We start from the raw sequence: 25,270 nt of genomic DNA on the forward strand, positions 1-25,270 counted from the left end.
ACATTAGCCAAGACACATTAGCCAAGACACATTAGCCAAGACACCTTAGCCAAGACACCTTAGCCAAGACACCTTAGCCAAGACACATTAGCCAAGTCACATTAGCCAAGACACATTAGCCAAGACACATTAGCCAAGACACCTTAGCCAAGACACCTTAGCCAAGACACATTAGCCAAGACACCTTAGCCAAGACACCTTAGCCAAGACACCTTAGCCAAAACACCTTAGCCAAGACACCTTAGCCAAGACACCTTAGCCAAGACACCTTAGCCAAGACACATAAGCCAAGACACATTAGCCAAGACACATTAGCCGAGACACCTTAGCCAAGACACATAAGCCGAGACACCTTAGCCAAGACACATTAGCCAAGACACCTTGGATAAGATACCTTAGCCAAGACAACTTAGCCAAGACACCTTAGCCAAGACACCTTAGCCAAGACACATTAGCCAAGACACATTAGCCGAGACACATGAGCCAAGACACATTAGCCGAGACACATAAGCCAAGACACCTTAGCCAAGACACATTAGCCAAGACACATTAGCCAAGACACATTAGCCGAGACACATTAGCCAAGACACCTTAGCCAAGACACCTTAGCCAAGACACCTTAGCCAAGACACCTTAGCCAAGACACATTAGCCAAGACACATTAGCCAAGACACATTAGCCAAGACACATTAGCCAAGACACCTTAGCCAAGACACATTAGCCAAGACACATTAGCCAAGACACCTTAGCCAAGACACCTTAGCCAAGACACCTTAGCCAAGACACATTAGCCAAGTCACATTAGCCAAGACACATTAGCCAAGACACATTAGCCAAGACACATTAGCCAAGACACCTTAGCCAAGACACATTAGCCAAGACACCTTAGCCAAGACACATTAGCCAAGACACATTAGCCAAGACACATTAGCCAAGACACATTAGCCAAGACACATTAGCCAAGACACCTTAGCCAAGACACCTTAGCCAAGACACCTTAGCCAAGACACATTAGCCAAGTCACATTAGCCAAGACACATTAGCCAAGACACATTAGCCAAGACACATTAGCCAAGACACCTTAGCCAAGACACCTTAGCCAAGACACATTAGCCAAGACACCTTAGCCAAGACACATTAGCCAAGACACATTAGCCGAGACACATTAGCCAAGACACATAAGCCGAGACACATTAGCCAAGACACCTTAGCCAAGACACATTAGCCAAGACACATTAGCCAAGACACATTAGCCGAGACACCTTAGCCAAGACACATTAGCCAAGACACATTAGCCAAGACACCTTAGCAAAGACACCTTAGCCAAGACACATTAGCCAAGACACATTAGCCAAGACACATTAGCCAAGACACATTAGCCAAGACACCTTAGCCAAGACACATTAGCCAAGACACATTAGCCGAGACACATTAGCCAAGACACATTAGCCGAGACACATAAGCCAAGACACCTTAGCCAAGACACATTAGCCAAGACACATTAGCCAAGACACATTAGCCAAGACACATTAGCCAAGACACATTAGCCAAGACACCTTAGCCAAGACACCTTAGCCAAGACACATTAGCCAAGTCACATTAGCCAAGACACATTAGCCAAGACACATTAGCCAAGACACATTAGCCAAGACACCTTAGCCAAGACACCTTAGCCAAGACACATTAGCCAAGACACCTTAGCCAAGACACATTAGCCAAGACACCTTAGCCAAGACACCTTAGTTAAGACACCTTAGCCAAGACACCTTAGCCAAGATACATTAGCCAAGACACATTAGCCGAGACACATGAGCCAAGACACATTAGCCGAGACACATAAGCCAAGACACCTTAGCCAAGACACATTAGCCAAGACACATTAGCCAAGACACATTAGCCGAGACACCTTAGCCAAGACACCTTAGCCAAGACACATTAGCCAAGACACATTAGCCAAGACACCTTAGCCAAGACACCTTAGCCAAGACACATTAGCCAAGACACATTAGCCAAGACACATTAGCCAAGACACATTAGCCAAGACACATTAGCCGAGACACATTAGCCAAGACACATTAGCCGAGACACATAAGCCAAGACACCTTAGCCAAGACACATTAGCCAAGACACATTAGCCAAGACACATTAGCCAAGACACATTAGCCAAGACACATTAGCCAAGACACCTTAGCCAAGACACCTTAGCCAAGACACCTTAGCCAAGACACTTTAGCCAAGACACCTTAGCCAAGACACCTTAGCTTAGACACCTTAGCCAAGAGACATTAGCCAAGACACATTAGCCAAGACACATTAGCCGAGACACATTAGCCAAGACACATTAGCCAAGACACATTAGCCGAGACACCTTAGCCAAGACACCTTAGCCAAGACACATTAGCCAAGACACCTTAGCCAAGACACCTTAGCCAAGACACCTTAGCCAAGACACATTAGCCAAGACACATTCGCCAAGACACATTAGCCAAGACACATTAGCCAAGACACATTAGCCAAGACACATTACCCAAGACACATTAGCCAAGACACCTTAGCCAAGACACCTTAGCCAAGACACCTTAGCCAAGACACATTAGCCAAGTCACATTAGCCAAGACACATTAGCCAAGACACATTAGCCAAGACACATTAGCCAATACACCTTAGCCAAGACACCTTAGCCAAGACACATTAGCCAAGACACATTAGCCAAGACACCTTAGCCAAGACACCTTAGCCAAGACACCTTAGCCAAGACACCTTAGCCAAGACACCTTAGCTTAGACACCTTAGCCAAGAGACATTAGCCAAGACACCTTAGCCAAGACACATTAGCCAAGACACATTAGCCAAGACACATTAGCCAAGACACCTTAGCCAAGACACCTTAGCCAAGACACATTAGCCAAGACACATTAGCCAAGACACATTAGCCAAGACACATTAGCCAAGACACATTAGCCAAGACACCTTAGCCAAGACACATTAGCCAAGACACATTAGCCAAGACACATTAGCCAAGACACATTAGCCAAGACACATTAGCCAAGACACCTTAGCCAAGACACCTTAGCCAAGACACCTTAGCCAAGACACATTAGCCAAGTCACATTAGCCAAGACACATTAGCCAAGACACATTAGCCAAGACACCTTAGCCAAGACACCTTAGCCAAGACACATTAGCCAAGACACCTTAGCCAAGACACCTTAGCCAAGACACCTTAGCCAAAACACCTTAGCCAAGACACCTTAGCCAAGACACCTTAGCCAAGACACCTTAGCCAAGACACATAAGCCAAGACACATTAGCCAAGACACATTAGCCAAGACACATTAGCCGAGACACCTTAGCCAAGACACATAAGCCGAGACACCTTAGCCAAGACACATTAGCCAAGACACCTTGGATAAGATACCTTAGCCAAGACAACTTAGCCAAGACACCTTAGCCAAGACACCTTAGCCAAGACACATTAGCCAAGACACATTAGCCGAGACACATAAGCCAAGACACCTTAGCCAAGACACATTAGCCAAGACACATTAGCCAAGACACATTAGCCGAGACACGTTAGCCAAGACATCTTAGCCAAGACACCTTAGCCAAGACACATTAGCCAAGACACCTTAGCCAAGACACATTAGCCAAGACACATTAGCCAAGACACATGAGCCAAGACACATTAGCCAAGACACATTAGCCAAGACACCTTAGCCAAGACACATTAGCCAAGACACATTAGCCGAGACACATAAGCCAAGACACCTTAGCCAAGACACATTAGCCAAGACACATTAGCCAAGACACATTAGCCAAGACACATTAGCCAAGACACATTAGCCAAGACACATTAGCCAAGACACATTAGCCAAGACACATTAGCCAAGACACATTAGCCAAGACACATTAGCCAAGACACATTAGCCAAGACACCTTAGCCAAGACACATTAGCCAAGACACATTAGCCAAGACACATTAGCCAAGACACCTTAGCCAAGACATCTTAGCCAAGACACCTTAGCCAAGACACATTAGCCAAGACACCTTAGCCAAGACACATTAGCCAAGACACATTAGCCAAGACACATGAGCCAAGACACCTTAGCCAAGACACATTAGCCAAGACACATTAGCCGAGACACATTAGCCAAGACACATTAGCCAAGACACATAAGCCAAGACACATTAGCCAAGACACATTAGCAGAGACACATTAGCCGAGACACATTAGCCAAGACACATTAGCCAAGACACATTAGCCGAGACACCTTAGCCAAGACACATTAGCCAAGACACATTAGCCAAGACACCTTAGCCAAGACACATTAGCCAAGACACATTAGCCAATACACATTAGCCAAGACACATTAGCCGAGACACAAAAGTTGAGACACATTAGCCAAGACACCTTAGCCAAGACACATTAGCCGAAACACATTAGCCAAGACACCTTAGCCAAGACACCTTAGCCAAGACACATTAGCCAAGACACATTAGCCGAAACACATTAGCCAAGACACATTAGCCAAGACACCTTGGATAAGATACCTTAGCCAAGACAACTTAGCCAAGACACATTAGCCAAGACACCTTAGCCAAGACACCTTAGCCAAGACACATTAGCCAAGACACATTAGCCGAGACACATGAACCAAGACACATTAGCCGAGACACATAAGCCAAGACACCTTAGCCAAGACACATTAGCCAAGACACCTTAGCCAAGACACATTAGCCGAGACACCTTAGCCAAGACACCTTAGCCAAGACACATTAGCCAAGACACCTTAGCCAAGACACCTTAGCCAAGACACATTAGCCAAGACACATTAGCCAAGACACATTAGCCAAGACACATTAGCCAAGACACCTTAGCCAAGACACATTAGCCAAGACACATTAGCCGAGACACATTAGCCAAGACACATTAGCCGAGACACATAAGCCAAGACACCTTAGCCAAGACACATTAGCCAAGACACATTAGCCAAGACACATTAGCCAAGACACATTAGCCAAGACACATTAGCAAAGACACCTTAGCCAAGACACCTTAGCCAAGACACCTTAGCCAAGACACATTAGCCAAGTCACATTAGCCAAGACACATTAGCCAAGACACATTAGCCAATACACATTAGCCAAGACACCTTAGCCAAGACACCTTAGCCGAGACACATTAGCCAAGACACATTAGCCAAGACACATTAGCCAAGACACATTAGCCAAGACACATTAGCCAAGACACCTTAGCCAAGACACATTAGCCAAGACACATTAGCCGAGACACATTAGCCAAGACACATTAGCCAAGACACATAAGCCAAGACACCTTAGCCAAGACACATTAGCCAAGACACATTAGCCGAGACACATTAGCCAAGACACATTAGCCGAGACACATAAGCCAAGACACCTTAGCCAAGACACATTAGCCAAGACACATTAGCCAAGACACATTAGCCAAGACACATTAGCCAAGACACATTAGCCAAGACACCTTAGCCAAGACACATTAGCCAAGACACATTAGCCAAGACACATTAGCCAAGACACCTTAGCCAAGACACCTTAGCCAAGACACCTTAGCCAAGACACATTAGCCATGTCACATTAGCCAAGACACATTAGCCAAGACACATTAGCCAAGACACATTAGCCAAGACACCTTAGCCAAGACACATTAGCCAAGACACATTAGCCAAGACACATTAGCCAAGACACATTAGCCAAGACACCTTAGCCAAGACACATTAGCCAAGACACATTAGCCAAGACACATTAGCCAAGACACCTTAGCCAAGACACCTTAGCCAAGACACCTTAGCCAAGACACCTTAGCCAAGACACATTGGCCAAGACACATTAGCCAAGACACATTAGCCAAGACACATTAGCCAAGACACCTTAGCCAAGACACCTTAGCCAAGACACATTAGCCAAGACACATTAGCCAAGACACCTTAGCCAAGACACCTTAGCCAAGACACCTTAGCCAAGACACCTTAGCCAAGACACCTTAGCCAAGACACCTTAGCCAAGACACATTAGCCAAGACACCTTAGCCAAGACACCTTAGCCAAGACACATTAGCCAAGACACATTAGCCAAGACACATTAGCCAAGACACCTTAGCCAAGACACATTAGCCGAGACACCTTAGCCAAGACACATTAGCCAAGACACATTAGCCAAGACACCTTAGCCAAGACACATTAGCCAAGACACATTAGCCAAGACACATTAGCCAAGACACATTAGCCAAGACACATTAGCCAAGACACATTAGCCAAGACACCTTAGCCAAGACACCTTAGCCAAGACACATAAGCCAAGACACATTAGCCAAGACACATTAGCCGAGACACCTTAGCCAAGACACATTAGCCAAGACACATTAGCCAAGACACATTAGCCAAGACACATTAGCCAAGACACCTTAGCCAAGACACATTAGCCAAGACACATTAGCCAAGACACATTAGCCAAGACACATTAGCCAAGACACATTAGCCAAGACACCTTAGCCAAGACACATTAGCCAAGACACATTAGCCAAGACACATTAGCCAAGACACATTAGCCAAGACACCTTAGCCAAGACACCTTGGATAAGATACCTTAGCCAAGACACATTAGCCAAGACACATTAGCCAAGACACATTAGCCAAGACACATTAGCCAAGACACCTTAGCCAAGACACATTAGCCAAGACACATTAGCCAAGACACATTAGCCAAGACACATTAGCCAAGACACCTTAGCCAAGACACCTTGGATAAGATACCTTAGCCAAGACAACTTAGCCAAGACACATTAGCCAAGACACCTAAGCCAAGACACCTTAGCCAAGACACCTTAGCCAAGACACATTAGCCAAGTCACATTAGCCAAGACACATTAGCCAAGACACATTAGCCAAGACACATTAGCCAAGACACATTAGCCAAGACACCTTAGCCAAGACACATTAGCCAAGACACATTAGCCAAGACACATTAGCCAAGACACATTAGCCAAGACACCTTAGCCAAGACACCTTAGCCAAGACACCTTAGCCAAGACACTTTAGCCAAGACACATTAGCCAAGACACCTTAGCCAAGACACCTTAGCCAAGACACCTTAGCCAAGACACATTAGCCAAGACACCTTAGCCAAGACACCTTAGCCAAGACACATTAGCCAAGACACATTAGCCAAAAAACATTAGCCAAAAAACATTAGCCAAGACACATTAGCCAAGACACATTAGCCAAGACACCTTAGCCAAGACACATTAGCCAAGACACATTAGCCAAGACACATTAGCCAAGACACCTTAGCCAAGACACCTTAGCCAAGACACATTAGCCAAGACACATTAGCCAAGACACATTAGCCAAGACACATTAGCCAAGACACATTAGCCAAGACACCTTAGCCAAGACACATTAGCCAAGACACATTAGCCAAGACACATTAGCCAAGACACATTAGCCAAGACACATTAGCCAAGACACCTTAGCCAAGACACCTTAGCCAAGACACCTTAGCCAAGACACATTAGCCAAGTCACATTAGCCAAGACACATTAGCCAAGACACATTAGCCAAGACACCTTAGCCAAGACACCTTAGCCAAGACACATTAGCCAAGACACCTTAGCCAAGACACCTTAGCCAAGACACCTTAGCCAAAACACCTTAGCCAAGACACCTTAGCCAAGACACCTTAGCCAAGACACCTTAGCCAAGACACATAAGCCAAGACACATTAGCCAAGACACATTAGCCAAGACACATTAGCCGAGACACCTTAGCCAAGACACATAAGCCGAGACACCTTAGCCAAGACACATTAGCCAAGACACCTTGGATAAGATACCTTAGCCAAGACAACTTAGCCAAGACACCTTAGCCAAGACACCTTAGCCAAGACACATTAGCCAAGACACATTAGCCGAGACACATGAGCCAAGACACATTAGCCGAGACACATAAGCCAAGACACCTTAGCCAAGACACATTAGCCAAGACACATTAGCCAAGACACATTAGCCGAGACACATTAGCCAAGACACCTTAGCCAAGACACCTTAGCCAAGACACCTTAGCCAAGACACCTTAGCCAAGACACATTAGCCAAGACACATTAGCCAAGACACATTAGCCAAGACACATTAGCCAAGACACCTTAGCCAAGACACATTAGCCAAGACACATTAGCCAAGACACCTTAGCCAAGACACCTTAGCCAAGACACCTTAGCCAAGACACATTAGCCAAGTCACATTAGCCAAGACACATTAGCCAAGACACATTAGCCAAGACACATTAGCCAAGACACCTTAGCCAAGACACATTAGCCAAGACACCTTAGCCAAGACACATTAGCCAAGACACATTAGCCAAGACACATTAGCCAAGACACATTAGCCAAGACACATTAGCCAAGACACCTTAGCCAAGACACCTTAGCCAAGACACCTTAGCCAAGACACATTAGCCAAGTCACATTAGCCAAGACACATTAGCCAAGACACATTAGCCAAGACACATTAGCCAAGACACCTTAGCCAAGACACCTTAGCCAAGACACATTAGCCAAGACACCTTAGCCAAGACACATTAGCCAAGACACATTAGCCGAGACACATTAGCCAAGACACATAAGCCGAGACACATAAGCCAAGACACCTTAGCCAAGACACATTAGCCAAGACACATTAGCCAAGACACATTAGCCGAGACACCTTAGCCAAGACACATTAGCCAAGACACATTAGCCAAGACACCTTAGCAAAGACACCTTAGCCAAGACACATTAGCCAAGACACATTAGCCAAGACACATTAGCCAAGACACATTAGCCAAGACACCTTAGCCAAGACACATTAGCCAAGACACATTAGCCGAGACACATTAGCCAAGACACATTAGCCGAGACACATAAGCCAAGACACCTTAGCCAAGACACATTAGCCAAGACACATTAGCCAAGACACATTAGCCAAGACACATTAGCCAAGACACCTTAGCCAAGACACCTTAGCCAAGACACATTAGCCAAGTCACATTAGCCAAGACACATTAGCCAAGACACATTAGCCAAGACACATTAGCCAAGACACCTTAGCCAAGACACCTTAGCCAAGACACATTAGCCAAGACACCTTAGCCAAGACACATTAGCCAAGACACCTTAGCCAAGACACCTTAGTTAAGACACCTTAGCCAAGACACCTTAGCCAAGATACATTAGCCAAGACACATTAGCCGAGACACATGAGCCAAGACACATTAGCCGAGACACATAAGCCAAGACACCTTAGCCAAGACACATTAGCCAAGACACATTAGCCAAGACACATTAGCCGAGACACCTTAGCCAAGACACCTTAGCCAAGACACATTAGCCAAGACACATTAGCCAAGACACCTTAGCCAAGACACCTTAGCCAAGACACATTAGCCAAGACACATTAGCCAAGACACATTAGCCAAGACACATTAGCCAAGACACATTAGCCGAGACACATTAGCCAAGACACATTAGCCGAGACACATAAGCCAAGACACCTTAGCCAAGACACATTAGCCAAGACACATTAGCCAAGACACATTAGCCAAGACACATTAGCCAAGACACATTAGCCAAGACACCTTAGCCAAGACACCTTAGCCAAGACACCTTAGCCAAGACACTTTAGCCAAGACACCTTAGCCAAGACACCTTAGCTTAGACACCTTAGCCAAGAGACATTAGCCAAGACACATTAGCCAAGACACATTAGCCGAGACACATTAGCCAAGACACATTAGTCAAGACACATTAGCCGAGACACCTTAGCCAAGACACCTTAGCCAAGACACATTAGCCAAGACACCTTAGCCAAGACACCTTAGCCAAGACACCTTAGCCAAGACACATTAGCCAAGACACATTCGCCAAGACACATTAGCCAAGACACATTAGCCAAGACACATTAGCCAAGACACATTACCCAAGACACATTAGCCAAGACACCTTAGCCAAGACACCTTAGCCAAGACACCTTAGCCAAGACACATTAGCCAAGTCACATTAGCCAAGACACATTAGCCAAGACACATTAGCCAAGACACATTAGCCAATACACCTTAGCCAAGACACCTTAGCCAAGACACATTAGCCAAGACACATTAGCCAAGACACCTTAGCCAAGACACCTTAGCCAAGACACCTTAGCCAAGACACCTTAGCCAAGACACCTTAGCTTAGACACCTTAGCCAAGAGACATTAGCCAAGACACCTTAGCCAAGACACATTAGCCAAGACACCTTAGCCAAGACACCTTAGCCAAGACACATTAGCCAAGACACCTTAGCCAAGACACATTAGCCAAGACACATTAGCCAAGACACATTAGCCGAGACACCTTAGCCAAGACACATTAGCCGAGACACCTTAGCCAAGACACATTAGCCAAGACACATTAGCCAAGACACCTTAGCCAAGACACATTAGCCAAGACACATTAGCCAAGACACCTTAGCCAAGACACATTAGCCAAGACACATTAGCCAAGACACATTAGCCAAGACACCTTAGCCAAGACACCTTAGCCAAGACACATAAGCCAAGACACATTAGTCAAGACACATTAGCCAAGACACATTAGCCGAGGCACCTTAGCCAAGACACATTAGCCAAGACACATTAGCCGAGACACATAAGCCAAGACACCTTAGCCAAGACACATTAGCCAAGACACATTAGCCAAGACACCTTAGCCAAGACACATTAGCCAAGACACATTAGCCAAGACACCTTAGCCAAGACACCTTAGCCAAGACACATTAGCCAAGACACCTTAGCCAAGACACCTTAGCCAAGACACCTTAGCCAAGACACCTTAGCCAAGACACATTATCCAAGACACCTCAGCCAAGACACCTTAGCCAAGACACATTAGCCAAGACACATTAGCCGAGACACCTTAGCCAAGACACATTAGCCAAGACACATTAGCCAAGACACATTAGCCAAGACACATTAGCCAAGACACATTAGCCAAGACACATTAGCCAAGACACCTTAGCCAAGACACATTAGCCAAGACACATTAGCCAAGACACCTTAGCCAAGACACCTTAGCCAAGACACATTAGCCAAGACACCTTAGCCAAGACACCTTAGCCAAGACACATTAGCCAAGACACATTAGCCAAGACACCTTAGCCAAGACACATTAGCCAAGACACATTAGCCAAGACACCTTAGCCAAGACACCTTAGCCAAGACACCTTAGCCAAGACACATTAGCCAAGACACATTAGCCAAGACACCTTAGCCAAGACACCTTAGCCAAGACACATTAGCCAAGACACATCAGCCAAGACACATTAGCCAAGACACCTTAGCCAAGACACATTAGCCAAGACACATTAGCCGAGACACATTAGCCAATACACATTAGCCGAGACACATAAGCCAAGACACCTTAGCCAAGACACATTAGCCAAGACACATTAGCCAAGACACATTAGCCGAGACACCTTAGCCAAGACACCTTAGCCAAGACACCTTAGGCAAGACACCTAAGCCATGACACATTAGCCAAGACACATTAGCCAAGACACATTAGCCAAGACACATTAGCCAAGACACCTTAGCCAAGACACATTAGCCAAGACACATTAGCCAAGACACCTTAGCCAAGACACATTAGCCAAGACACATTAGCCAAGACACCTTAGCCAAGACACCTTAGCCAAGACACATTAGCCAAGACACCTTAGCCAAGACACATTAGCCAAGACACCTTAGCCAAGACACCTTAGCCAAGACACATTAGCCAAGACACCTTAGCCAAGACACATTAGCCAAGACACATTAGCCAAGACACATTAGCCGAGACACCTTAGCCAAGACACATTAGCCGAGACACCTTAGCCAAGACACATTAGCCAAGACACATTAGCCAAGACACCTTAGCCAAGACACCTTAGCTTAGACACCTTAGCCAAGAGACATTAGCCAAGACACATTAGCCAAGACACATTAGCCAAGACACATTAGCCAAGACACCTAAGCCAAGACACCTTAGCCAAGACACATTAGCCAAGACACCTTAGCCAAGACACCTTAGCCAAGACACATTAGCAAAGACACATTAGCCAAGACACATTAGCCAAGACACCTTAGCCAAGACACCTTAGCCAAGACACATTAGCCAAGACACATTAGCCAAGACACATTAGCCAAGCCACATTAGCCAAGACACATTAGCCAAGACACCTTAGCCGAGACACATTAGCCAAGACACCTTAGCCAAGACACCTTAGCCAAGACACATTAGCCAAGACACATTAGCCAAGACACCTTAGCCAAGACACCTAAGCCATGACACATTAGCCAAGACACATTCGCCAAGACACATTAGCCAAGACACATTAGCCAAGACACATTAGCCAAGACACCTAAGCCAAGACACCTTAGCCAAGACACCTTAGCCAAGACACCTTAGCCAAGACACCTTAGCCAAGACACATTAGCCAAGACACATTAGCCAAGACACATTAGCCAAGACACCTTAGCCAAGACACCTTAGCCAAGACACATTAGCCAAGACACATTAGCCAAGACACCTTAGCCAAGACACCTTAGCCAAGACACCTTAGCCAAGACACCTTGGCCAAGACACCTTAGCCAAGACACATTAGCCAAGACACATTAGCCAAGACACCTTAGCCGAGACACATTAGCCAAGACACCTTAGCCAAGACACATTAGCCAAGACACATTAGCCGAGACACATTAGCCAAGACACATTAGCCGAGACACATTAGCCAAGACACATTAGCCAAGACACATAAGTCAAGACACCTTAGCCAAGACACATTAGCCAAGGCACATTAGCCAAGACACATTAGCCGAGACACCTTAGCCAAGACACCTTAGCCAAGACACCTTAGCCAAGACACCTTAGCCAAGACACATTAGCCAAGACACATTAGCCAAGACACCTTAGCCAAGACACCTTAGCCAAGACACATTAGCCAAGACACCTTAGCCAAGACACCTTAGCCAAGACACATTAGCCAAGACACATTAGCCAAGACACATTAGCCAAGACACATTAGCCAAGACACATTAGCCAAGACACATTAGCCAAGACACATTAGCCAAGACACATTAGCCAAGACACCTTAGCCGAGACACCTTAGCCAAGACACCTTAGCCAAGACACATTAGCCAAGACACCTTAGCCGAGACAAATTAGCCAAGACACCTTAGCCAGGCCACCTTAGCCAAGACACCCTTGCCAAGACACATTAGCCAAGACACATTAGCCAAGACACCTTAGCCAAGACACATTAGCCAAGACACATTAGCCAAGACACCTTAGCCGAGACACCTTAGCCAAGACACATTAGCCAAGACACATTAGCCAAGACACATTATCCGAGACACATTAGCCGAGACACCTTAGCCAAGACACCTTAGCCAAGACACCTTAGCCAAGACACATTAGCCAAGACACCTTAGCCAAGACACATTAGCCAAGACACCTTAGCCAAGACACATTAGCCAAGACACCTTAGCCAAGACACCTTAGCCAAGACACCTTAGCCAAGACACATTAGCCAAGACACATTTGCCAAGACACATTAGCCAAGACTCATTAGCCGAGACACATTAGCCAAGACACATTAGCCGAGACACATTAGCCGAGACACATTAGCCAAGACACCTTAGCCAAGACACATTAGCCAAGACACCTTAGCCAAGACACCTTAGCCAAGACACATTAGCCAAGACACATTAGCCAAGACACCTTAGCCAAGACACATTAGCCAAGACACCTTAGCCAAGACACCTTAGCCAAGACACCTTAGCCAAGACACATTAGCCAAGACACCTTAGCCAAGACACCTTAGCCAAGACACATTAGCCAAGACACATTAGCCAAGACACCTTAGCAAAGACACCTTAGCCAAGACACCTTAGCCAAGACACCTTAGCCAAGACACATTAGCCAAGACACATTAGCCAAGACACCTTAGCCAAGACACATTAGCCAAGACACATTAGTCAAGACACCTTAGCCAAGACACATTAGCCAAGACACCTTAGCCAAGACACCTTAGCCAAGACACATTAGCCAAGACACCTTAGCCAAGACACCTTAGCCAAGACACATTAGCCAAGACACATTAGCCAAGACACCTTAGCCAAGACACCTTAGCCAAGACACCTTAGCCAAGACACATTAGCCAAGACACATTAGCCAAGACACCTTAGACAAGACACATTAGCCAAGACACATTAGCCGAGACACATTAGCCAAGACACATTAGCCGAGACACATAAGCCAAGACACCTTAGCCAAGACACATTAGCCAAGACACATTAGCCGAGACACATTAGCCGAGACACCTTAGCCAAGACACCTTAGCCAAGACACATTAGCCAAGACACATTAGCCAAGACACCTTAGCCAAGACACCTTAGCCAAGACACCTTAGCCAAGACACATTAGCCAAGACACCTTAGCCAAGACACCTTAGCCAAGACACCTTAGCCAAGACACATTAGCCAAGACACATTAGCCAAGACACATTAGCCAAGACACCTTAGCCAAGACACATTAGCCAAGACACATTAGCCGAGACACATAAGACAAGACACCTTAGCCAAGACACATTAGCCAAGACACATTAGCCAAGACACCTTAGCCGAGACACCTTAGCCAAGACACCTTAGCCAAGACACCTTAGCCAAGACACCTTAGCCAAGACACATTAGCCAAGACACATTAGCCAAGACACATTAGCCAAGACACATTAGCCAAGACACCTTAGCCAAGACACCTTAGCCAAGACACCTTAGCCAAGACACTTTAGCCAAGACACCTTAGCCAAGACACATTAGCCGAGTCACATTAGCCAAGACACCTTAGCCAAGACACATTAGCCAAGACACCTTAGCCAAGACACCTTAGCCAAGACACCTTAGCCAAGACACCTTAGCCAAGACACATTAGCCAAGACACATTAGCCGAGACACATTAGCCGAGACACCTTAGCCAAGACACCTTAGCCAAGACACCTTAGCCAAGACACATTAGCCAAGACACCTTAGCCAAGACACATTAGCCAAGACACATTAGCCAAGACACATTAGCCGAGACACATTAGCCAAGACACCTTAGCCAAGACACCTTAGCCAAGACACCTTAGCCAAGACATCTTTGCCAAGACACATTAGCCAAGACACCTTAGCCAAGACACATTAGCCAAGACACATTAGCCAAGACACATTAGCCAAGACACATTAGCCAAGACACCTTAGCCAAGACACCTTAGCCAAGACACCTTAGCCAAGACACATTAGCCAAGACACCTTAGCCAAGACACCTTAGCCAAGACACATTAGCCAAGACACATTAGCCAAGACACCTTAGCCAAGACACCTTAGCCAAGACACCTTAGCCAAGACACCTTAGCCAAGACACATTAGCCAAGACACATTAGCCAAGACACCTTAGCCAAGACACATTAGCCAAGACACATTAGCCAAGACACCTTAGCCAAGACACATTAGCCAAGACACCTTAGCCAAGACACCTTAGCCAAGACACCTTAGCCAAGACACCTTAGCCAAGACACCTTAGCCAAGACACATTAGCCAAGACACATTAGCCAAGACACCTTAGCCAAGACACCTTAGCCAAGACACCTTAGCCAAGACACATTAGCCAAGACACCTTAAACAAGACACATTAGCCAAGACACATTAGCCGAGACACATTAGCCAAGACACATTAGCCGAGACACATAAGCCAAGACACCTTAGCCAAGACACATTAGCCAAGACACATTAGCCGAGACACATTAGCCGAGACACCTTAGCCAAGACACCTTAGCCAAGACACATTAGCCAAGACACATTAGCCAAGACACCTTAGCCAAGACACCTTAGCCAAGACACCTTAGCCAAGACACATTAGCCAAGACACATTAGCCAAGACACCTTAGCCAAGACACATTAGCCAAGACACCTTAGCCAAGACACCTTAGCCAAGACACCTTAGCCAAGACACATTAGCCAAGACACCTTAGCCAAGACACCTTAGCCAAGACACATTAGCCAAGACACATTAGCCAAGACACCTTAGCCAAGACACCTTAGCCAAGACACCTTAGCCAAGACACCTTAGCCAAGACACATTAACCAAGACACATTAGCCAAGACACCTTAGCCAAGACACATTAGCCAAGACACATTAGCCAAGACACCTTAGCCAAGACACATTAGCCAAGACACCTTAGCCAAGACACCTTAGCCAAGACACCTTAGCCAAGACACCTTAGCCAAGACACCTTAGCCAAGACACATTAGCCAAGACACATTAGCCAAGACACCTTAGCCAAGACACCTTAGCCAAGACACCTTAGCCAAGACACATTAGCCAAGACACATTAGCCAAGACACCTTAGACAAGACACATTAGCCAAGACACATTAGCCGAGACACATTAGCCAAGACACATTAGCCGAGACACATAAGCCAAGACACCTTAGCCAAGACACATTAGCCGAGACACCTTAGCCAAGACACCTTAGCCAAGACACCTTAGCCAAGACACCTTAGCCAAGACACATTAGCCAAGACACATTAGCCAAGACACATTAGCCAAGACACCTTAGCCAAGACACATTAGCCAAGACACCTTAGCCAAGACACCTTAGCCAAGACACATTAGCCAAGACACATTAGCCAAGACACATTAGCCAAGACACATTAGCCAAGACACATTAGCCAAGACACATTAGCCGAGACACATTAGCCAAGACACATTAGCCAAGACACCTTAGCCGAGACACCTTAGCCAAGACACCTTAGCCAAGACACATTAGCCAAGACACCTTAGCCGAGACAAATTAGCCGAGACACCTTAGCCAGGCCACCTTAGCCAAGACACCCTTGCCAAGACACATTAGCCAAGACACATTAGCCAAGACACCTTAGCCAAGACACATTAGCCAAGACACATTAGCCAAGACACATTAGCCAAGACACCTTAGCCGAGACACCTTAGCCAAGACACATTAGCCAAGACACATTAGCCAAGACACATTAGCCGAGACACATTAGCCGAGACACCTTAGCCAAGACACCTTAGCCAAGACACCTTAGCCAAGACACATTAGCCAAGACACCTTAGCCAAGACACATTAGCCAAGACACATTAGCCAAGACACATTAGCCGAGACACCTTAGCCAAGACACCTTAGCCAAGACACCTTAGCCAAGACACATTAGCCAAGACACATTTGCCAAGACACATTAGCCAAGACTCATTAGCCGAGACACATTAGCCAAGACACATTAGCCGAGACACATTAGCCGAGACACATTAGCCAAGACACCTTAGCCAAGACACATTAGCCAAGACACATTAGCCAAGACACCTTAGCCAAGACACCTTAGCCAAGACACATTAGCCAAGACACATTAGCCAAGACACCTTAGCCAAGACACATTAGCCAAGACACCTTAGCCAAGACACCTTAGCCAAGACACCTTAGCCAAGACACATTAGCCAAGACACCTTAGCCAAGACACCTTAGCCAAGACACATTAGCCAAGACACATTAGCCAAGACACCTTAGCCAAGACACCTTAGCCAAGACACCTTAGCCAAGACACCTTAGCCAAGACACATTAGCCAAGACACATTAGCCAAGACACCTTAGCCAAGACACATTAGCCAAGACACATTAGCCAAGACACATTAGCCAAGACACATTAGCCAAGACACCTTAGCCAAGACACCTTAGCCAAGACACCTTAGTCAAGACACCTTAGCCAAGACACCTTAGCCAAGACACATTAGCCAAGACACATTAGCCAAGACACCTTAGCCAAGACACCTTAGCCAAGACACCTTAGCCAAGACACATTAGCCAAGACACATTAGCCAAGACACCTTAGACAAGACACATTAGCCAAGACACATTAGCCGAGACACATTAGCCAAGACACATTAGCCGAGACACATAAGCCAAGACACCTTAGCCAAGACACATTAGCCAAGACACATTAGCCGAGACACATTAGCCGAGACACCTTAGCCAAGACACCTTAGCCAAGACACATTAGCCAAGACACATTAGCCAAGACACCTTAGCCAAGACACCTTAGCCAAGACACCTTAGCCAAGACACATTAGCCAAGACACCTTAGCCAAGACACCTTAGCCAAGACACCTTAGCCAAGACACCTTAGCCAAGACACATTAGCCAAGACACATTAGCAAAGACACATTAGCCAAGACACCTTAGCCAAGACACATTAGCCAAGACACATTAGCCGAGACACATAAGACAAGACACCTTAGCCAAGACACATTAGCCAAGACACATTAGCCAAGACACCTTAGCCGAGACACCTTAGCCAAGACACCTTAGCCAAGACACCTTAGCCAAGACACCTTAGCCAAGACACATTAGCCAAGACACATTAGCCAAGACACATTAGCCAAGACACATTAGCCAAGACACCTTAGCCAAGACACCTTAGCCAAGACACCTTAGCCAAGACACTTTAGCCAAGACACCTTAGCCAAGACACATTAGCCGAGTCACATTAGCCAAGACACCTTAGCCAAGACACATTAGCAAAGACACCTTAGCCAAGACACCTTAGCCAAGACATCTTAGCCAAGACACCTTAGCCAAGACACATTAGCCAAGACACATTAGCCGAGACACATTAGCCGAGACACCTTAGCCAAGACACCTTAGCCAAGACACCTTAGCCAAGACACATTAGCCAAGACACCTTAGCCAAGACACATTAGCCAAGACACATTAGCCAAGACACATAAGCCGAGACACATTAGCCAAGACACCTTAGCCAAGACACCTTAGCCAAGACACCTTAGCCAAGACATCTTTGCCAAGACACATTAGCCAAGACACCTTAGCCAAGACACATTAGCCAAGACACATTAGCCGAGACACATAAGCCAAGACATCTTAGCCAAGACACATTAGCCAAGACACATTAGCCAAGACACATTAGCCAAGACACCTTAGCCAAGACACATTAGCCAAGACACATTAGCCAAGACACCTTAGCCAAGACACCTTAGCCAAGACACATTAGCCAAGACACCTTAGCCAAGACACCTTAGCCAAGACACCTTAGCCAAGACACATTAGCCAAGACACCTTAGCCAAGACACATTAGCCAAGACACCTTAGCCAAGACACCTTAGCCAAGACACATTAGCCAAGACACATTAGCCAAGACACATTAGCCAAGACACCTTAGCCAAGACACCTTAGCCAAGACACATTAGCCAAGACACATTAGCCAAGACACATTAGCCAAGACACCTTAGCCAAGACACATTAGCCAAGACACATTAGCCAAGACACCTTAGCCAAGACACCTTAGCCAAGACACATTAGCCAAGACACCTTAGCCAAGACACCTTAGCCAAGACACATAAGCCAAGACACCTTAGCCAAGACACCTTAGCCAAGACACATTAGCCAAGACACCTTAGCCAAGACACCTTAGCCAAGACACCTTAGCCAAGACATCTTAGCCAAGACACATTAGCCAAGACACCTTAGCCAAGACACCTTAGCCAAGACACCTTAGCCAAGACACATTAGCCAAGACACATTAGCCAAGACACATTAGCCAAGACACCTTAGCCAAGACACTTTAGCCAAGACACATTAGCCGAGACACATTAGCCAAGACACATTAGCCGAGACACATAAGCCAAGACACCTTAGCCAAGACACATTAGCCAAGACACATTAGCCAAGACACATTAGCCGAGACACCTTAGCCAAGACACCTTAGCCAAGACACCTTAGCCAAGACACCTTAGCCAAGACACCTTAGCCATGACACATTAGCCAAGACACATTAGCCAAGACACATTAGCCAAGACACATTAGCCAAGACACCTTAGCCAAGACACCTTAGCCAAGACACCTTAGCCAAGACACATTAGCCAAGACACCTTAGCCAAGACACATTAGCCAAGACACATTAGCCAAGACACCTTAGCCAAGACACCTTAGCCAAGACACATTAGCCAAGACACATTAGCCAAGACACCTTAGCCAAGACACATTAGCCAAGACACCTTTGCCAAGACACCTTAGCCAAGACACCTTAGCCAAGACACATTAGCCAAGACACCTTAGCCAAGACACCTTAGCCAAGACACATTAGCCAAGACACATTAGCCAAGACACCTTAGCCAAGACACCTTAGCCAAGACACCTTAGCCAAGACACCTTAGCCAAGACACATTAGCCAAGACACATTAGCCAAGACACCTTAGCCAAGACACATTAGCCAAGACACATTAGCCAAGACACCTTAGCCAAGACACATTAGCCAAGACACCTTAGCCAAGACACCTTAGCCAAGACACCTTAGCCAAGACACCTTAGCCAAGACACATTAGCCAAGACACATTAGCCAAGACACCTTAGCCAAGACACCTTAGCCAAGACACCTTAGCCAAGACACATTAGCCAAGACACATTAGCCAAGACACCTTAGACAAGACACATTAGCCAAGACACATTAGCCGAGACACATTAGCCAAGACACATTAGCCGAGACACATAAGCCAAGACACCTTAGCCAAGACACATTAGTCAAGACACATTAGCCGAGACACATTAGCCGAGACACCTTAGCCAAGACACCTTAGCCAAGACACATTAGCCAAGACACATTAGCCAAGACACCTTAGCCAAGACACCTTAGCCAAGACACCTTAGCCAAGACACATTAGCCAAGACACCTTAGCCAAGACACCTTAGCCAAGACACCTTAGCCAAGACACCTTAGCCAAGACATCTTAGCCAAGACACATTAGCCAAGACACATTAGCCAAGACACATTAGCCAAGACACATTAGCCGAGACACATAAGACAAGACACCTTAGCCAAGACACATTAGCCAAGACACATTAGCCAAGACACCTTAGCCGAGACACCTTAGCCAAGACACCTTAGCCAAGACACCTTAGCCAAGACACATTAGCCAAGACACATTAGCCAAGACACATTAGCCAAGACACATTAGCCAAGACACCTTAGCCAAGACACTTTAGCCAAGACACCTTAGCCAAGACACATTAGCCGAGTCACATTAGCCAAGACACCTTAGCCAAGACACATTAGCCAAGACACCTTAGCCAAGACACCTTAGCCAAGACACCTTAGCCAAGACACATTAGCCAAGACACATTAGCCGAGACACATTAGCCGAGACACCTTAGCCAAGACACCTTAGCCAAGACACATTAGCCAAGACACCTTAGCCAAGACACATTAGCCGAGACACATTAGCCAAGACACCTTAGCCAAGACACCTTAGCCAAGACACCTTAGCCAAGACATCTTTGCCAAGACACATTAGCCAAGACACCTTAGCCAAGACACATTAGCCAAGACACATTAGCCGAGACACATAAGCCAAGACATCTTAGCCAAGACACATTAGCCAAGACACATTAGCCAAGACACATTAGCCAAGACACCTTAGCCAAGACACATTAGCCAAGACACATTAGCCAAGACACCTTAGCCAAGACACCTTAGCCAAGACACATTAGCCAAGACACCTTAGCCAAGACACCTTAGCCAAGACACCTTAGCCAAGACACATTAGCCAAGACACCTTAGCCAAGACACATTAGCCAAGACACCTTAGCCAAGACACCTTAGCCAAGAGACGTTAGCCAAGACACATTAGCCAAGACACATTAGCCAAGACACCTTAGCCAAGACACCTTAGCCAAGACACATTAGCCAAGACACATTAGCCAAGACACCTTAGCCAAGACACATTAGCCAAGACACATTAGCCAAGACACCTTAGCCAAGACACCTTAGCCAAGACACATTAGCCAAGACACCTTAGCCAAGACACCTTAGCCAAGACACATTAGCCAAGACACCTTAGCCAAGACACCTTAGCCAAGACACATTAGCCAAGACACCTTAGCCAAGACACCTTAGCCAAGACACCTTAGCCAAGACATCTTAGCCAAGACACATTAGCCAAGACACCTTAGCCAAGACACCTTAGCCAAGACACCTTAGCCAAGACACATTAGCCAAGACACATTAGCCAAGACACATTAGCCAAGACACCTTAGCCAAGACACTTTAGCCAAGACACATTAGCCGAGACACATTAGCCAAGACACATTAGCCGAGACACATAAGCCAAGACACCTTAGCCAAGACACATTAGCCAAGACACATTAGCCAAGACACATTAGCCGAGACACCTTAGCCAAGACACCTTAGCCAAGACACCTTAGCCAAGACACCTTAGCCAAGACACCTTAGCCATGACACATTAGCCAAGACACATTAGCCAAGACACATTATCCAAGACACATTAGCCAAGACACCTTAGCCAAGACACCTTAGCCAAGACACCTTAGCCAAGACACATTAGCCAAGACACATTAGCCAAGACACATTAGCCAAGACACCTTAGCCAAGACACATTAGCAAAGACACATTAGCCAAGACACCTTAGCCGAGACACCTTAGCCAAGACACCTTAGACAAGACACATTAGCCAAGACACATTAGCCGAGACACATTAGCCAAGACGCATTAGCCGAGACACATAAGCCAAGACACCTTAGCCAAGACACATTAGCCAAGACACATTAGCCGAGACACATTAGCCGAGACACCTTAGCCAAGACACCTTAGCCGAGACACCTTAGCCAAGACACATTAGAGAAGACACATTAGCCAAGACACATTAGCCAAGACACATTAGAAAAGACACATTAGCCAAGACACCTTAGCCAAGACACCTTAGCCAAGACACATTAGCCAAGACACATTAGCCAAGACACATTAGCCAAGACACATTAGCCAAGACACATTAGCCAAGACACATGAGCCAAGACACATTAGCCAAGACACCTTAGCCAAGACACCTTAGCCAAGATACATTAGCCAAGACACATTAGCCAAGACACATTAGCCAAGACACATTAGCCAAGACACATTAGCCAAGACACCTTAGCCAAGACACCTTAGCCAAGACACCTTAGCCGAGACACATAAGCCAAGACACCTTAGCCAAGACACATTAGCCAAGACACATTAGCCAAGACACATTAGCCAAGACACCTTAGCCAAGACACATTAGCCAAGACACCTTAGCCAAGACACCTTAGCCAAGACGCATTAGCCAAGACACATTAGCCAAGACACCTTAGCCAAGACGCCTTAGCCAAGACACCTTAGCCAAGACACATTAGCCAAAACTTTTTAGCCAAGACACATTAGCCAAGACACATTATCCGAGACACCTTAGCCAAGACACCTTAGCCAAGACACCTTTGCCAAGACACATTAGCAAAGACACATTAGCCAAGACACCTTAGCCAAGACACCTTAGCCAAGACACCTTAGCCAAGACACATTAGCCAAGACACCTTAGCCAAGACACATTAGCCAAGACACATTAGCCAAGACACCTTAGCCGAGACACATAAGCCAAGACACCTTAGCCAAGACACATTAGCCAAGACACATTAGCCGAGACACATTAGCCAAGACACCTTAGCCAAGACACATTAGCCAAGACACATTAGCCAAGACACATTAGCCAAGACACATTAGCCAAGACACATTAGCCAAGACACATTAGCCAAGACACATTAGCCAAGACACCTTAGCCAAGACACCTTAGCCAAGACACCTTAGCCAAGACACCTTAGCCAAGACACATTAGCCAAGACACCTTAGCCAAGACACCTTAGACAAGACACCTTAGCCAAGACACATTAGCCAAGACACCTTAGCCAAGACACCTTAGCCAAGACACCTTAGCCAAGACATCTTAGCCAAGACACATTAGCCAAGACACCTTAGACAAGACACCTTAGCCAAGACACATTAGCCAAGACACCTTAGCCAAGACACCTTAGCCAAGACACCTTAGCCGAGACACATTAGCCAAGACACCTTAGCCAAGACACCTTAGCCAAGACACCTTAGCCAAGACATCTTTGCCAAGACACATTAGCCAAGACACCTTAGCCAAGACACATTAGCCAAGACACATTAGCCGAGACACATAAGCCAAGACATCTTAGCCAAGACACATTAGCCAAGACACATTAGCCAAGACACATTAGCCAAGACACCTTAGCCAAGACACATTAGCCAAGACACATTAGCCAAGACACCTTAGCCAAGACACCTTAGCCAAGACACATTAGCCAAGACACCTTAGCCAAGACACCTTAGCCAAGACACCTTAGCCAAGACACATTAGCCAAGACACCTTAGCCAAGACACCTTAGCCAAGACACCTTAGCCAAGACATCTTAGCCAAGACACATGAGCCAAGACACATTAGCCAAGACACCTTAGCCAAGACACCTTAGCCAAGATACATTAGCCAAGACACATTAGCCAAGACACATTAGCCAAGACACATTAGCCAAGACACATTAGCCAAGACACCTTAGCCAAGACACCTTAGCCAAGACACCTTAGCCGAGACACATAAGCCAAGACACCTTAGCCAAGACACATTAGCCAAGACACATTAGCCAAGACACATTAGCCAAGACACCTTAGCCAAGACACATTAGCCAAGACACCTTAGCCAAGACACCTTAGCCAAGACGCATTAGCCAAGACACATTAGCCAAGACACCTTAGCCAAGACGCCTTAGCCAAGACACCTTAGCCAAGACACATTAGCCAAAACTTTTTAGCCAAGACACATTAGCCAAGACACATTATCCGAGACACCTTAGCCAAGACACCTTAGCCAAGACACCTTTGCCAAGACACATTAGCAAAGACACATTAGCCAAGACACCTTAGCCAAGACACCTTAGCCAAGACACCTTAGCCAAGACACATTAGCCAAGACACCTTAGCCAAGACACATTAGCCAAGACACATTAGCCAAGACACCTTAGCCGAGACACATAAGCCAAGACACCTTAGCCAAGACACATTAGCCAAGACACATTAGCCGAGACACATTAGCCAAGACACCTTAGCCAAGACACATTAGCCAAGACACATTAGCCAAGACACATTAGCCAAGACACATTAGCCAAGACACATTAGCCAAGACACATTAGCCAAGACACATTAGCCAAGACACCTTAGCCAAGACACCTTAGCCAAGACACCTTAGCCAAGACACCTTAGCCAAGACACATTAGCCAAGACACCTTAGCCAAGAC

The 25,270-nt window shown here is 46.2% G+C and overlaps 1 long non-coding RNA gene across 2 annotated transcripts in view; it reads right to left on the reverse strand.

Annotated features, from left to right (window-relative positions):
- LOC125774373 (uncharacterized) overlaps positions 1 to 14,306 on the reverse strand; it is a 36,876-nt gene extending 22,570 nt beyond the window's left edge. For both annotated transcript variants that reach the window (XR_007420858.1, XR_007420859.1), the window contains exon 1: positions 14,031 to 14,306. This is a non-coding gene — a long non-coding RNA (uncharacterized LOC125774373). The remainder of the gene's footprint in view (positions 1 to 14,030) is intronic.
- Positions 14,307 to 25,270: the final 10,964 nt, after the last annotated feature.

Source organism: Anopheles funestus, unplaced genomic scaffold (assembly GCF_943734845.2).
Source record: "Anopheles funestus unplaced genomic scaffold, idAnoFuneDA-416_04 scaffold_15_ctg1, whole genome shotgun sequence".
In the NCBI taxonomy this organism is placed as follows: domain Eukaryota; kingdom Metazoa; phylum Arthropoda; class Insecta; order Diptera; family Culicidae; genus Anopheles; species Anopheles funestus.